Here is a 16,818-nt window from a genome sequence, read left to right as displayed (position 1 = left end):
AATTAGAGAATGACCAATTCTGCATACATGCGGATTAACCCCCTAAAGATATCGTGTCATGCCCTTAAGGCGGAGCGTAAGTGCCCCTCCAATTGGAGAATGAACACCTGCTTTCGCTACGGTCAACCCCACCATTTTTTAAAAAAATCTTCTTTACTCTCTCACCTTCGATTACTCTCACCTTCGATGAATCCAAAACGACCAACAAAGCCGTAAATAGCCGATTCTCCTTTAAACGCTGGAAGTTTGCACTATGTGTTCAAGGTGTGCCTAATACTTGGGAGGGTATTTTCGTACTGTGCACACGTATTTGCGATATGTCTCAAACAGCGTAAGTACAGAGTGTTTTAAACTCTCAGTGTCATTTTTCTTCTTCGAAATCCGCGGCAAAACTTCCATCGAAACTTGCCTTCATTGAACTCTGCGTCTAAATGTAAGTCAAAGCTTGCTTCGATCTTCACGTCGAAAACTTTGACATGCGTTCCCTTGATCTCAAGTTATAGCGTTACCGAAACTTCTTCATGCGCTCGACCAGACAGTATGATCAATTTGTGTCTGTTTTCTAAGCCATCACGTTTTGAACGTAACAACCATCTGTTGTACGTAATTTAACGCACCTCGTAACACCTATTTTTGTGTCAATGCGTGTATACAGGAAGGTGGTGTGGTTACTTCCAAGCGATTTCAGAGGACGACCATCATTATCGTTGCTCGAAAAGAAAAAAAAAAGGAAACATTCTGCGCCTTTTTTCGCCTGTTCTAGTTCTTATCTCCTTCACTAGCAGGGGGCGTTGAATTTTCGTGCCACCCTGCGTCGAGGCAGAAGATAAGATGGACCGATTTATCAGCTTCAAATAGCAGCTCAGCGGTTGCTGGTGTGTTCCGTACCCCTGTTGAGACTAATTATGATAGCGGAGATAACACAGCGGCGACTAGAAGAGGCAGCCTGGCAACACAGAAGCATTAATGAAAATTATAGAAATCTGCAACCAAACGGGATCCTTGAAACACCGTCGTCTACAGACTGATCACATGGCCCTCCGGTGGCCACATCTAGCTCCCACCTTTCAAGTGTTGCTCCGTTTGGGGCTTCTTTACCTTATCATATGTCTTAGAGTGCAAACAAAAGTAACCACCATCGATATCAGACGCCAGCAAGTGGGAGTCTTTGGGAAGCCAAAACACTAGGCAGCAGAACATATATGTGAACAAGTATCCATGACAAGTATTTTCGGTGGCAAACTTCGTGCGCATGTGGATAAAAATTCTTTGAATATTCTTGTTTTTAAAATCTTCGCAATGTTTCCAGTATTTAAAGAATAAAAAAGTTTTTACTTTACTTTTTTTCGATCAGCATTCAAAATTTCCGAAAATTTAATATCTCTACTCTGTAAGTTCTTCCTCTTCATAGACAGATACGCAGGCCAGCTGAGCTAAATTGTGTTATGCTGCTTTCGATCATGCTTTGGGAGACGTTTCAGCAGCTGAATAACCAATGGAATGCATATGCGAGAGAATAAATCAAGGATAAATTGAGTAAAGATTCCCAGAGAATTATTCAGAACGCAGGTAGGCAAAAAAGAAACTGAATTTTCTCGCTGCCTTGGGTGTGGTCTGGCGTTTTTGATGGGTGCAATGTGTAGTTCGCGCAGGATACTGCGGTACACACCTTTGAGTACGTGGCTGCATACTTAGACTGCCCAGTAATTAAGCATTTTCGTGGATTTCGTGCGCCAAAAACTTCTAGGGGTACTTGTACAGTCGGCCAAACCTTTAGCTATAACGTGCGCGACAGCCGCTTTTTCTGCTCTCCGGCGCTTTGCGACGAAGTAACCTTGCGGAAAGCTCAGAGCTTAGTGAGCCTATGCTCAGCTTTGCTGTTTTCGCTAGTTTGCTGCGTTATGAGCTGCAGGAGCACGGAAAACGCGGCAGTCAAGCACGCCAGCTAAAGGTTTGGCCGGCTGTGCGTGTACTGACAGGCTGTGATCTGCACCTGCTTTGTTTGTACTTTAAAACCAGAAAAGGTCCGTATGAATACGTGAAGGTACTGCACCAGTGCGCGTTTCAGGCTATGCAGATTTACATATTTGGCTCATTCAGGAATGACTGCAGCGGTGGCCTATAGTGGTTTGACCATCCGCCTCGATGTGCGGAAGGTGCGGGGTTCGATCCCCATTGCCGCCGGGTACCCACCGGTGGTACAATGGGTGCAAGCTTTCCCCTGGCCTGGTGCTCGGCTTATTCAGGGTGAAATGCTTGGGAAATGGGTCTTTGACCCCGCCCTGAGTAAAACGAAAATACCGTGCGCCATGGCGCTCTTTGTCCGCGGATGCCCTTGAGCCATAAAAATTCATCATCCTCAACATCGTCCTCCGAGGACATTCTCGAATGTTCACCACATCAGTGTAAAAAAAGTGAAGGAATGAATGGAGGAGGGAGTGAAAGAAGGAAGAGAGAGGTGCCGTAGTGGAGATCTCCTGAATAATTTCTGCCACCTGGGGATCTTTAACCTACACTGACATCGCGCAGCACATGGTCTCCTTTTGCGTTTTGCCTACATCAAAACGTGGCCGAAGGGGCCGGATTCGAACCCGTCACGGCTCGCACCAGCTAACTCGTTTTTCTTGAGAAGCAAAAAAAAAAAAATCTTTGCGCGTAAGTTTTACATAAATATTCTCTGAACTTCGTCGGTTTCAGAAAAACCAGTGCTGAACAAGGGAATCATCTCAGACAAAACAAAATTTGTGGACGCCGTTGCAGCGCCGCAAAAGAACAGTGGGTGGAAATAACAATCTGCTGCGATATGCGCTGAATTAGCATTGCGTGAGGAATTTAGGAAAAATCGTCATAGACAGGACGTAGAAAGTTTCCCAGAACTAAAAGATTTATATATGTCAGATTTGTTTAATGAGTAGCTGATAACCTGAAAGTGTAGTTTATCTCGTAGCAAATGCAAAAAGCATCAGGGGCGTTTATCAGGGCGAGTGTGGCGGCAGTAAAGAGAATTCACTAGGTAGAGCATCACGGGCTGAAAGCTGCTAGCCTCGTGGCTTACCTACATTGCAAGTGCTCTAGACGGGCAGCACGTCTGAAGCGCAAAAACACGAGACACCTGAATGATCCGCAAGCGCTTCTCTATAGATCCGCAGACGAAAGAGCAAAGCAGCCGACGACGAAATTGCCGCCTATCGGCTGGTGCCGTTTTCGCTATTTGGTCGCCGAACAAGACACTAACTCCCGAACAGTGTACACCTGTTCGGGTCGTACATCGTTCGGGTTCGGAGTTGTAAGCTTCTTCACCCGCCGCTATATCCGCCTGCACAGAAAACGGACTAGAGGACAAACTTGGCGGAAAGTCTCTTAACCCCTCCAGCGCGAGAGAACCGCGGATAAGGAGGCTGCAATGTGCACCCTTATGCTGCATCAACTAGCCCAAAACGCTAGCGCTTAGAAGGAATTTATTATTAATAAAGATCAAAAAAAAAAAACGCGAGAAGGCACTTAGCGGTTCCTGAAAGCACATCCTTGCACGCATAATCCGCCACTTTGCTACTTTCCACATGAGATCTGAAGGGGTTAAAAAGTACGATAATCTTAGCCAGCACACCAGCACGACGACGTGCAGAGGCAGCCAAGTGCCCTCGCCAAGACATCGCGGGCCTGGCTGGCCATGGACTCGGGTCTCGCTTTTGCGGTGCTTTCAAGCGCAAGTGCTATACGGCGCTCGCACGACGGGCTTCTCTGCCTCGCGGTCTTGGCTCCACGGAGGCGTCGCGGCGGAAGACGTCAGCTGACACACGATACGTCTAGCACGCGCCTTGACCGCAAAGAAATTGCGACAGATGCGGGGACGCTTGCGAAAGCATGAACTCGGCCGTTTTGTCTCGCCGAGGGCCTAGCCGAGGAATGCGAGAAGGTAAGCTTCTAGCTTTTTGTTCGCTGCCTTAATTACGCGAAAGAGCTCCACGATACCTGCATCATATATAAGAAGCATGCGTCTGAACAAAAAGCGCTCGGAGATCTCTCATTGCGCTCGCAGCCAACGGCTGATTACGCCGAGGTAACAATGACACGCAATCACAGACGTCTCTCCAAGTTTTAAAAAGCAAACCTGGGCCGTACATGTAGGAGTGACGTTACAATGCGCGCACGCGTAAAACGAGCGTTAATTTGAAGAAGGAGAAAGGAGCTATACTGCCCTTTTCCTTGCCGCTTGTGCGAAGCTTTGAGACGCATAGCTGGCGATGGTGCCTCTTTGCGAGCTTTTCGGTTCTCCCGCACTCCTTGCCGAGTACTGAATCAACATGTCGCGTTTTTAAAGTGTGTCCTTAAATAGATGAGCCTGTTATAATCCAACCTCATAGGAACCTCACTGTCTGTTTACTGATACTCTTCTTTACTGCGATATGCCAGCAAGCGGTATGTCCCTAATACGTTATAGAAACATATTGAGGGGGAGATAAGATGATGAGTAGCTTTATTTGCTCTTACAGTATTGCTACTCTGTTCTTTCATTTCTGCGGAGTGTGAGCTCTCTCTCTTTTGAGTAATTTCTCTCGTGAACGGCCGCAGTAAATATAAACAAAACTATGAGAATCAAGAAACTCACCGAAGTGCCTTTTTTTTTCGTCTTCTGTAAGTACTACCTCAGGTCGAGCACCGTGCTAGACATGTCATCAGAGGGCGCGGAAAGAACATTTAGTAGAGTGCGGATATGGATATGGGCTCGCAGTAGACTAAACATGGCTTCCCGGCACGCCATTATGACTCATCGCCGGCGCGATGTTGGGCCTCCAGCCGCAGACTTGCCGCGTTTACCCATTTGTTCAGCGTAAGCTACTGGCCTTTCATTAGCGCGCGCCTGGATCCATAACTCGATTTGCACAAGAGTGGCCAGAAGCACTGGACAACGAGGAAGAAAACAGGCCCGCGCGTGGCTGTTTCACGATGCGCTCGATGCACGTCTCGCTCTTCGGTGCGTGCCATTCATCCAAAGGCTCGTGCCAGCTGCGCACCAAACGAGTTGTTGGCACCGCACTGGCGACGCACGCAGAAGGGGGCCAAGGAGTGCGAGGCCTTTCCCGGTAACGACACTCTGGCGTGACCTGCGCGCCGGCGCTGCCGCTGTCAGTGGGCGGCAGAAATAAAGCACAACCTGTGCGTCCTGGTTTGCACGTGGGCGGTGCACGGCGCATGAATCCAGAAAGAAGCGAAGCGGCCGGGTGGCGTCGGAAACAGGCCACGCACCTTCTATGCACCGAGCGTATCGATGGCCGACTCATCATCATTACCTGGACTCAAGTTGGCTCAGACAAAATATGCGATCGATGCGGCCGTTGCCAGTTTATCGTCTATCACTGTCACTCTCAGGTTTCGAGGCGGCAAATATCAAGTAAGCCCTCCGTGCGGTGTCGGCTTCTACACCCGCATTAGAGCTGAGAGCCGCATATAACTACCTGAACACGATATCTGATGCAGCGTCCTATTCGTGAAACAAGCAAAATTAGAAGAAAAGCAAATGCGAAGCGAATGAAAAAAAAAAGGCCAGTTAAACTGTGCTTGAGGCTTACAAGCGTATCTAAATTGCGAAGTCCACACCTGCAGCAGTTGAGATGCGAAATTCTCGGCTCCTGAAAAAATAAATCGTATCGTTTGCCCCATACTGGGCGCTAATGGCTTTTGTCTTCTCTCGCTCATTTTAGTGGTGTGTAATGGATATGACAGTCAGATCTCCCATTGCTTGTGCGACTTCTGAAGAGTGGCAACCACGCAGTGCCACTGCTAACACGGCGGCCAACATGGAAAAGTTCGCGTTGAAAATTCAGTCATGTGCATCGGAAGCCCACCAAAGTGAGCCTAAGATGACCGTGAACGGTGATACCATACGCTCACTGTTTTGTCACGGCAGATTCGCACGCATATGAGACAGGTAGATGACGAGGAAATTGCAGAAACGCAGATCTTAAAGCGGCCCTGAAACACCTTCTGAGAAGAGTGCATAAACTCGCCTAATTACTACACTGTGTTGTCACGAACACCTGAGCCAAATAATAAACTTCTGTGAGACCCATTTGGCCTCGTTAGGTCTCTCCCTGTCAGTAGAGAAGTCTTGCTTTGTGCTGTTCCCGGGCGAAAGACGTCGCTGCACGCGCTTAGACCTACCAATACAAGGAACTCAGATTCGCCAGGCATGCCACGCAAGGTTCCTGGGCGTCATCCTTCTGTCACGTCTGACATGGAAGAGAGCGGCGGACAATATTTTTTCCTCCTCGCTGCCAAGGCTAAACGTACCGGGACGTTTCGATGGTGCGACGTGGGGCCCTTCCACAATGTTAAAGCTGCACTCAGCTATTGGCACCAGCAGAATTCTTTACTCAGTGCCTTTTCGGTCGCCATCACACAGCCAGTATAAGCACCTTGAGATCACCAACAGGAAGGGACTAAACACTGCGCTGGGAGTTCCACGCCGAGCTTCTTCTAGCCAGGTCTTAGAAGAAGCTCGTTGCCTTCCGTTACGTGTGCAGGCCTCCAAAAAACTGCTTCTACAATTAGTACACCTTGGAGAGACCCGGACATGTGAGGTGCTGCTTCGTCGACTAGTGCTAGGACCCAAAATCACTTCGCTGCAGCCCTTCGCACCCAAAGCACAGTGAGTTGCTGGTTACCCACGGGAAGCAAGTGTCGGCAGAACCGGCCATGGCTGTAGATGACATCCACTGCCGCCTCGACATCCCAGGCTTACGCACAAAGCGATCGCTACCTCTGGCGGAAGTAAGATCCTTGGTTCTGGAACATCTGAACAGCGTCTACGATGGCCACCAGCAAGTTTACACCGATGGCTCTGTGAGCAGGTATGAGCAGTCCTGCTCAGCCACATTTGTTGTGCCTGACCTTGAAATATCTTAGGCTTGGCGCTTAGAAGGGGTTGTGTCGTCCTCTTCGACTGAATCACTGGCCATTGCAAGGTCGCTTAAACGTCTCTCTTTCTGCAGACCACAGAGAGCGGTCATTCTGTCTGTCTCAAAGTGTTCACTACAGCGCCTGCGAAGAGGGGCACCCAATGATAAATTTAGCCTCTGTGTTCTCACCTGTTTGCTTCCAGTGGCTACCTTCTCACGTTGGAGCCGTTGGTAACACGGCGGAAGACCTTCTGGCTCAAAAAGCCCGATCTTATTCATCTTTAGTGTCTGTCCCAAAGGTCGACAACTTCGCCAGGCACCTAGTGCTGCAACGCTTTTCTGAACTTCGGCCACTTTTGCACCTCCCTTGCGTAACGCAAGGCTTGTTGCGCGACAGAGATACTCTCGTGTATCGAGTGAGCACGAACTCTGCCTGTACGCTGGTATGGTTCACACAAGATTCACCGCGCCACCTCACCTATGTGTGTACACTGTGATGTTGTGGGTGATTTGAACCATTTCGTCTTAGCGCGCCCGCGTTTTCGTGCCGTGCGTGAGACACTCATGGAAAGCCTGAGCAGACTGAACGTCCCCATGGACGACGTCTCACGCATCGTGTACCCTGAGGGCTCCCGTACTAAGCGATGATAAGTGCCACGGTCACTGCTGAAGTTTTTAGAGGACACATGGTCTTATGGGTCAGTGGTAGGAACGCAATCTCTCAAACCAGTGACTCAGGCGGAGCATTTGCCGAGAACCCTCTGTAAGGCTAATCCCGCCTGTGTTTACGCCACCGCCACCACCAACCACCTCCCTTTTAAAACTACGAAAAGCCGCAGAAGCTGTTGTTGTGTCTTTGTCTACGCCTAGGGCTCATTCGAAAATCCTTCCGAGCGTGCTGCGACAGTTCTGGCGGGCAAGGGCCTCCCGCTGAAGGCAGTAGTCTCGCCTATAGCTACGGACGATCGGTTCCCAGAGTCTTCAACAGACGGATCTGGCGTATGCTCCAGCACCAGTTGGCGAACACTGGGGATGTCGATCGACTGAGGCACGGCAGCGCCAACGAAGGAGCGATGGCGACTTCGCGGAGGGGTCCGTTTGCCGTTGCTGGAAAGCGGCGCCCCACCGAACTAAAGCCCCTAGATAAGCTAAGTTGATCTAGGGACTTTACACCGAACGAGTAACAAGGGAAAATAGGATACCGGCAGCCTGATCACGGGGGTGTCTAGACGGGCCGGCGACGCGATCTTTTTACCGTCTCTGCCGGGAGGCGTGCATGCCAATGTAAAGGCAGTGCGCGTTCAGTATTTTATTTTTTATTTTTTTTTCGGGGAAAGGGGGGGGGGTTGTGGTGGTGCGAAAAATTGCAGTCTGTGCTTTGCGATAGACCTCTCCCGGCCTCTATCATGGATGACGTATCAATTAAAAGAGGGGCGAAGGTCGCGGCATGGCTTAGTTGGCAAAACATTTCGCTGCCGGCGGCGTAGTGCGGTTAATTAGATCTCGTGTAGTGACGATTGCGGTGATCTTCTCAATGCAGTGTAGTTTTTGCTGCGGTGGAATGCGCTTGTCAGTCGAAGACTAGTGGCGTATATTTCTTCAGTTTTTAGAATAGAGAAAAGCGGCGAAAACTGTGCTTTGGAGCCGTGCAACGGCAAAATGACGGACGTCAAGTACTGAGAGCTAGGATCTGAGGCGTGCACTTGATTTTAAGCATATTTGCCGGGTAACTCGCGCAGTAGTGTGTCTTTGGGTGAACAAACAAGCCCATATAGTCTGCTTTATTGTCCTCCCGAACGAATCGTGCTAGGAATTGTGGAATCATGACCGATCGAGCGCTCAAAGGCCTGGATGGCATGCGATCCCTGAAGGTACTCAATAACTTCTTGTTCAGCCTTTAGTCTATTCCAGGGCAGCAAATATTGTGTTCAATAAGCTAGCTTCTGTCACGAGACGGCTCGCAAGGGCGTTCCAGCAGTACGGTCGCTCAAGTACAACCGCATTCGCTGTTTCGCGCTTCACCAGCCTGCATAGCCTACATTCTATAGCAACGATGTCCTGTATTCTTCAGGCAGAACGTAATCTAAACGAGACAAACTATAAATGTATGTACCCTAGAGAGAAATATTCCGGCCAAGCAAGACGCTCCTGCTTACTCTGCTGTCTTCGCTCACGAGCGCCCACAGTTCGTAGGGCTCGGCAGTCGCTTTAGTGAACGGTTTTTGGAAAGCAGCAGCCGGTGCCAAAGTTTGAAATGACCCCCTTACCAACACGCCTTTCCATTGCGATGCCCTATGCGTTTCAAGCAGTTGCTAGGATTTCAGTACCTGCGCACTGTGCGTGCCAGGCTTGTCCTAGGTACACGAAAACGGCTCCAAGTGCACGTTTGCCGCACACTTGATATCATTTTCCCGGTTGCCAACCGCTTACGCGTCCGGGTACTGAATGCCACGTACTTGGGGCCTTATCTAAATATCGCTGATGCACAATTTCAGGCCGAAAATGTACACGCTCCGCACAGCTGGGAGACCGGACCGCAAAGGACGATTTTGCCTATCAAGACGGTTTTCTTTCGGCGCGCCCGCTTCCTGACATTTCCCCTTACGCCACACAGTTTGAAAAGAGGGAGAGGTCTACTGGTCCGCACTCTAATACAAAGCGTTCTTTATCTATGGTTCTAGGGGACTTGAAGGGCTCAGAAGCGGGTGGTTTAGCATCATGCTCAGCACTCTAACAACTCTGAGACAATGTAAGCATGCAAAACAAATTCGATTTCTGCTCCGAACTCTCCCAGTTTCCGTGGCTCCCCAACGCACTATCTCCGTCCTTTGCGACCAACGGTCCTGGTCTCACGGCCGGCGTCGCAACACTGTGCACAATCTTTGTGCGCGAAGAACTACGTGATAGCGACCGCGCCCAACGCTTCGCAGCCGACAGGTTGGCTTTAAGCTGCACGAGCACCGGTTGCTCTCATAGTAGGCGCTTTAGTGTTTGAGTTTCGTCTGTGAAGTCTTTGCTGCCCTTGTTACGAAACGTATTCATTCATATCTCGTCCATTCACGACGAACGAGAAAAGCCGCTGCGGGGAGGCTCATAAAAGGTGTACAACAGCAAGCTCTCGGTTTCTGGCGCGACGCTTCTCGGTGAGTCCGTGTCGATGAATCAGCGGGACGTTCGGACTGCAGCAAGCCCTAGCGGTTCTCCGACAGAGACGCAAAGAAGTGTGCGCGCTTCTTCAAAATTCACGGAACGACATAAAGGAGAGGACTAAGTACTACATACAGCGAGCAGCGCGTGCAACCAGGGGGGCGAAGGCAGGTGTCGGCTTGGTACGCGTCCACATTCACGTTGCCTTTAACGGCCTTCGCTCCGGCCGGTCACCTGTAGTGTGTGTTTTTCAAAAGTTTCTAGGCTATTACGCTTGTGTGCCGAGCGCCACTTCGGTAGGGCTCCTGCTACGCCCGTGGCCCTGCACAGGCTTTGGAACCGGAGAAAGCGCGAAGACCTTCCTTGCTGCCCGAAGCGCCTGGGGCGCCATCTTACCGGTCACACGCGAGGTGGCCTGGGATCGTTTGAAAAACCATTGAAAAAATAATGGCAATAAATGTCCATTATGAAACTGAGCTGCGCGCGAGCAAGTACATTAGCGAATTCTGCACCGTTCGAGAATCGTCGCGCCTTGCTGACACAGCATGCATGGCGAAGCGAGGAAAACCGATCATTCTGGGCCAGCTCATCTGTCACCATTAATGGTGACGAACGAGAAGGCGGCCGCTGGAGTATTCATTAAGATATTTCAATGGCCGCTATCCTGCTGCATTGCATACGTGATTGTGAGGAACGTCAGCTACCAAGCTCCCAAGAAAGGCACTGGGTGCTTTATTGGAATCCTTGGAATCGTTAATCGAAAACGCGTCGCAGATCTAAATTTTAGCTCATATCCGGTGTACGATACGCTGTGCAATATCCAAAAAATTTTCTCTTTCTTCCCCCTGATGCTCTCTCACTGTTTTTCACGTGTATTCGAATCCTCGTTTCGTACTGGTTCGAGTTTGAACGCAAACATGTCTCACATACAAATTTAATGCCGCGTGCAATTACGTACGCACTCCGCTTGTTCATTACTATAGTCGGATACAACTTAAGAAGGCAGCGGCTTTTCCCCGTCAAAGGACCCCCCTCCAGCCAATGGCGTCGGCCAATTATCATGACCCTCCTAGGGTGACAATGCAGGGAGTGGTAGATAAAAGGTGATAGCCCCCTCCCTCCATAGTCAGGGATGGACCCCTCTATCAATTGTGGCACTGCTCCCTGCATTGTCACCCTAGCAGAGTCATGAGAATTGACCGACGCCATTGGATGGAAGGCGATCCTTTGACGGAGAAGCCGCTGCCTTCTTAAGTTGTATCCGACTATAACTACTGTCGTACTGCTATATGAATACGACTATCTTTTAGGACTTTGCTTGTGATCCTGTGATATCCTCGGCATTACACATTTATACTCATTATTTCTCACGAGTTGTGACAATTTTATTTTTATACGTTTCGGTTCTTGTTCAGACCTTTCTCTTTCTTCATTAAATAAGGTCCCATTTCGGTATTCCACTTTGACACGTTTTTCTGCAATCGCGTGCTTCTGGTATGTCCGTACTCCGCAGTAGGCTTCCGTTTCAACTCGAGGAGCATTAGTTATCAGAAGTTAGGAGCTCACTAGCGTGCGTATACTTATCCCACTCCGTATACTATGAGTGCTTCTCCAGCTGGCCGAGTCGTACCGATCCCAACGCTTCTGTATTCACGTTTATTGCCATCACTTTATGGGGGACTACTTCTTAGGCTTTATCACTCGGCTGTAACCCAGTCACAATGCGGGTGCGTGCCAGTTTCTCTTCGTCCTCCGCATGCCCTTTTTGAAGAACGTTCGCGCTCGGCTCACTCTCTCGCATGGCGCGGCGCACCGGCCATCGTAACACCCGGTGCCGGTGAGGCATCCCCGCGCACGAACTGCCCGCACGTATAAGACGGCGCACCTGCGCTCGTCAGCTCTCACTTCGCCGGATGGAAGGTGCATCACAACTGCGAAGTGACCGTGAAGTTGTTTCCCCCAGCGAATGCGAGCACATAATTAACGCGTCCTTGGATCCGAGAAGTTTCCGCTCGCCGCCTTGGCGTGGATCAATTCCCTCGAAATTAGGCAGACGGGGAGGAGGGGGGGGGGGGGGGGAGGCATCAGCGTTTACTTGGCCGCTGGCACTTACTGGGATTTAATCTGCGCGCCTCGCTGCAGGCAATTAGCGCCAAGGCTGCCCACGCGCGCGGCTCATTGCGCCCCGCGTATGCAAGCGACGCTCGGAGCCGCGCAGCGCCGCGGAGCCCGTCGCTGGGCCCATCGGCGACCGCCCAGCCCGGCGGGGAAGCTGACCCGGAGCACATGAGCGCACTCCCGCCGGCTCTCTGGGCCGACTGGGAGGAGCCGTGGAATTGCCCGGCAGGAGAAAAACCAGAAAAATAAATACGTAAAACTGGCGTGACTGCAGGGGAATATGGGGGAAGAGAGGGAAGGGTGCCTGACATTTCCTTGTTTCCCAAGAGTCGAATGAAACGAGCGTTCGGTTCGCCAACGATGAACTGAATACACTAAGTACGTGCGGAGAATGCGCTCATTTAATTCTGTGATCGGTTTCTCTCTCAGGGGCGGATTTATGAAGGAGGAAAGGGGGGGGGGGGGGGAGGTACAAAGGAGACACCCCGAAGCGAGAAATTTTACATAGCAAAACGATGCTGCACACATTTTATTGTAAGAAAAAAGTTCCAGAAATACATGGTTCAAATGAGAGCGCCCCTCCTAATTTCCCCCTCAAAGTGTAGCCCATAAATCCATCCCTGTCATCCGTATTGTATTTTTTTTTACGGGTGTTTCTATGCTTTAAAAAAAAATTACGGCCCAGAAAAAACCTTTCCTAGCTACTGATAACCAACGAATACAGGCAGCATACTATATGGGTTTGGTTTGGTTTGGTCTATGGGGTTTAACGTCCCAAAAGCGACGCAGGCTATGAGGGACGCCGTAGTGAAGGGCTCCGGAAATTTCGGCCACCTGGGGTTCTTTAACGTGCACTGACATCGCACAGCACACGGGCCTCTAGAATTTCGCCACCACCGAAATTCGACCGCCGGCATACTATATAGGAATGTTGCTTTCACGCCGTTTTACTCTACTAGTGCACTCGAGGAGTACAGTTGAATTGAGCAAAGATTCAGGAGATAAAATGGAGATTAAAGGTCAGGTGGTTATGAATTAATTCAGCTGATATCACCCACTCTTGTGTTGGGCTGCTATCAGTGACGGCCAGTGCAGTGTATGGCTCTGCAACAGTCGTCCTGCGCAGCGCACGTCGCAGTTGGCAGTTTATCGAGAACAATGTCAGCTTGCGAAACAAACGACTGGTTAATGGAATTGTACGAATTTCTTACGCGTCATACGTAGCCGGTAGAACGAAACATTTTTTTTTAATACTTCATCATGGGTCCGTATGTAAATTGGACGAAGTCTTCTTTCACCCCTTTTGCCATCGGTGATAGCGGAGCTGCATGAGACTCGGTGACCGATAGCTCCTGACGCCAGAGGCGGCTGGGACCAGGGCAAAGGGGAAAGAAAAATGAACCGGGTTGCAAAATACGGCCCCGAGCACTGTTAAGAGTCGCACATTAGCACTTGGCACAATAGCCATCCATTCAACTTAAGCCGAAACACAGCAGACCGCACAGTGGAGGCTGGAACACGAGAATTGTGCCTTTACTTATGCATGAAGTGAGGAAGATCTGCGCCCAAGAAGCTTGAGGGGCTTTCATTCCGAGGAAAATTATGAATTCATAAATGCTGTCCATGGCATTGGCTGATGATTTCTTGCGTACAGATAACACAAGTCGGCACACAGTGCTGGTACCGTTCTTTTGGCGACGCATTGCTCTGCTTCGGCGGCCATGTTTCGTTTCCTACCGTTTCTCCCTCGGAGAGTTTCCTGTACATCAGTTTGCCACGCCAGCTCCAATGCACTTGTTTCGCAGGTACGTTCTCTTCTGCTGATCACTTGCTAATCACTGCGGCCATTTAACCCTCCATATTCGAGCTTTGTGGAACTAAAATGTTCTTTCCCAGGTCAGTTCTCTATATCCCCAAAAAACTTCACAAGCGCCACTTGAGCGCGTCGGCAGCTAAATGTTAATGAGATAGTGCATTAAAAAAAATATTCCCTATTATGAACTATTCTTAAATTTCGCAACTATGATTTCAACAGTTCATATCCACATACTGCCCACACGCACATGTGAACAAGGCATGCTGCCACGGTTCACGTATACTTATTTTGAAATACCTCATTCAAAAGGTGGTTCGCTTGAATATGACCTAATTCATGGCCATAATTTGTTGTCTGCATACTCATGGTCAGTAATTTCTCACGGCAGCGTGCTTTGTAGCGTGTGTGCTGAAGCAGTTTGAGGTCTGCCTCGTTAGAGGCCTTGTGGTCAGAAGCGCGTTCGACGAAATAATGTTTGGGAAAACCGCGAGGCCTCCGTCCCTGCGAAGAACACAACGACTACCGAAGAGAATGGGCACTCACTTTTTATATCCCGCGGTGCGGGATTATCGACGACTGTGCTTACGCTAATCCCCCAGGTTCATTATCTTCAATCCGCGAAGCAACCTGAGCCTTGCCTCAAGCCCCGTGTGTTCGCGAGGGCAGCCAATTAATGCCCTCATCTGAGCCATGAGCCACGATGAGGTAATAGGGCAAATAAAAGCAGCGCTGATTCCCGTCCAGCGTGGCTAGTACGGCTCTGGAATGTCTCAAAAGAACAGCACTCTTTGAGCGACGTACAATACATAGAAAGTTGTCAGCGGTCACTTGATTTTCTTCAGATCGCTACCTTTGCAAATCCTCTTGGACACAAAACTCGCATAATTGGACACCTTGTTGGCAATCATTCCTCCTTGAGGAGCGGCAGAAATGCAGAGAGGGCAATCGGCGGGAGCTCGTTTAATTAACGCGAAAGCAGACGGTGTGCAGTGCTTTCTACTGTTTTTGCTTCGAAGTGGCGGCTCTATCTTAGTGTGCTGTTTGTGCGTGTTCTTGCACATGACCATAGGTCCGAGATCGCATGGTTCTTAACCCCCAGAGTCTGGCAGTGCGTTGAGAATAACGAACATGTGAACATGACATGAAACACAGAGCTGATTTCTTATCGAACTTCAAGGCTGGAGTGGATTACCAAGGAGTAACGCGATCAGTTATATACGCCTTCACTTTGTGACCGCGGACCTGATGACCGAGCGGTCAGTGACAGGTCTGAATCTTTTGTGTCCTTCCACACAGAAAACAGATCGACCGGAATCAGCTTCCTGCATGGAGAAGTGAATCGGTGTCCTTTCTCTCAAATTAGTTATGGAAAAAAAAAATAAATAAGCCCGGCCAGCCCAGCCAAAAGCCCGGCATGTTTCTTATGACAGAAATACAGACAAAGCGGTATTTCTGCCATGTGTGCCGAGTACGGAGATAAGAGTGAGCCCGGGCGTCACGCGCGAAGTGTTCCCAGAGGATAAGTGCAGCATGCATGTGGTACGCTGTAGGGAGCTTACTGTGCTTATCTGCCTCCACCAACGAGGGCCGCTAACTTGGTAGAGGACAGCGAGGACCTCGGCACGAGAACGAGGCGTCCCCCGGAGACGAGGGCAGCGGCAGCGTGGCTGGCCAAGAGTCCGTGGCTGGCTCGGGCGAGGCTGCTGCGATGGGCCGCCCGCACGGCCGCCGGCCCCGGGGGGAAGCTGCTGCAGCGGCAGGCCGGACTCGGCAGCGCAACCCGCTTGGCGCAGCTCTCGCGCTCGGCGCTCCGGCCCCAGGCAGCGTCGACTGCGCCGTCCGCAGCGCGGCGCTTGCGCCTTTTGCTCCCTCTCGGCCGCCGCTTCGGAGCTCACGTGACGCGCCGGCGGTGCAGTGGAAGAGAGCGACAACCGCAGCCGACTTCCAAGATGGCGCTCGAGAAACCCGCCCATCAGAGGCCCCCAGCGAGGACCCGCGGCCAATGAGCGGCGCTGAAAGGTGTCACGTGGCCGCCGTAAATTGCCCCGCACTTGACCGCGGCGCGGGCTTCGTTTCTCAGCGCTGCTTGTCGGTTCGAACGACACCCCCCTCCCCCTTCTGCGTTGGGGGTCCGCACGCCAGGCGGCCCAACGCGGGAACTGAGAAACAAACTCGCGGTCGATACGTGTCGCCGGCGCGAGAACCGCGCGCCCCGTGTTTGTTTGCAAAGATCAAGGAACTGAATGATCACTTGGCGGTCGCCGCCGCGTCGAGCACCGCCCGGGCCGACGCCTCATCCTCAGTTTCCCCTCTTTCCCGAATCGGATCGTCATCGATGCGATCCTCAGCACCCTGTCCTGTTATGCTAGTTATCGCTTTCCAGCGAAAGTCTGTAAGGGAACTCGCAACCACACAATTAAGACTGGTGTAACATCGCTTTCTTATTGTGCTGCGTTTGTTTTGTGCCATACTTTTGTCACGCTCGTTCCTTCTAAAATATGCCACCATTAGGCGTTTTTCATGACTGCTGCATTAAAATGATGACCCCGGCACAGGGCTAATTTTATTTCACTCTTAACGTCAGCTCAAAGTGAACTGGAAACGTAGTAGGCATTTGCTGAAGAAATGGTTTCCCGTTGAGGTAAGTGCACGGAACAATTTTTCTAACAGCCGCCGCGGTTGCTCAGTGGTTATGGTGCTCGGCTGTTGACCCAAAAGACGCGGGTTCGATCCCGGCCGCGGCGGCTGGAATTTCTTTGGAGGAGAAATTCTAGAGGCCCGTGTACTGTGCGATGTCAGTGCGCGCTAAAGAACCCCAGGTGGTCGAAATTTCCGGAG

The 16,818-nt window shown here is 50.6% G+C and overlaps 1 protein-coding gene across 1 annotated transcript in view; it reads right to left on the bottom strand.

Annotated features, from left to right (window-relative positions):
* Window positions 1-15,871, bottom strand: part of LOC149351000 (ubiquitin-conjugating enzyme E2Q-like protein 1) — a 74,652-nt gene extending 58,781 nt beyond the window's left edge. Inside the window, exon 1 of the mRNA XM_089580186.1 lies at window positions 15,540-15,871. The gene's annotated coding sequence lies outside the window, so the exon portion shown is untranslated. The remainder of the gene's footprint in view (window positions 1-15,539) is intronic.
* Window positions 15,872-16,818: the final 947 nt, after the last annotated feature.

Source organism: Amblyomma mixtum, chromosome 3 (genome assembly GCF_055824585.1).
Source record: "Amblyomma mixtum isolate Tamu chromosome 3, ASM5582458v1, whole genome shotgun sequence".
NCBI classification, from domain to species: domain Eukaryota; kingdom Metazoa; phylum Arthropoda; class Arachnida; order Ixodida; family Ixodidae; genus Amblyomma; species Amblyomma mixtum.
This window is presented reverse-complemented; position numbering and strand designations above follow the sequence as displayed.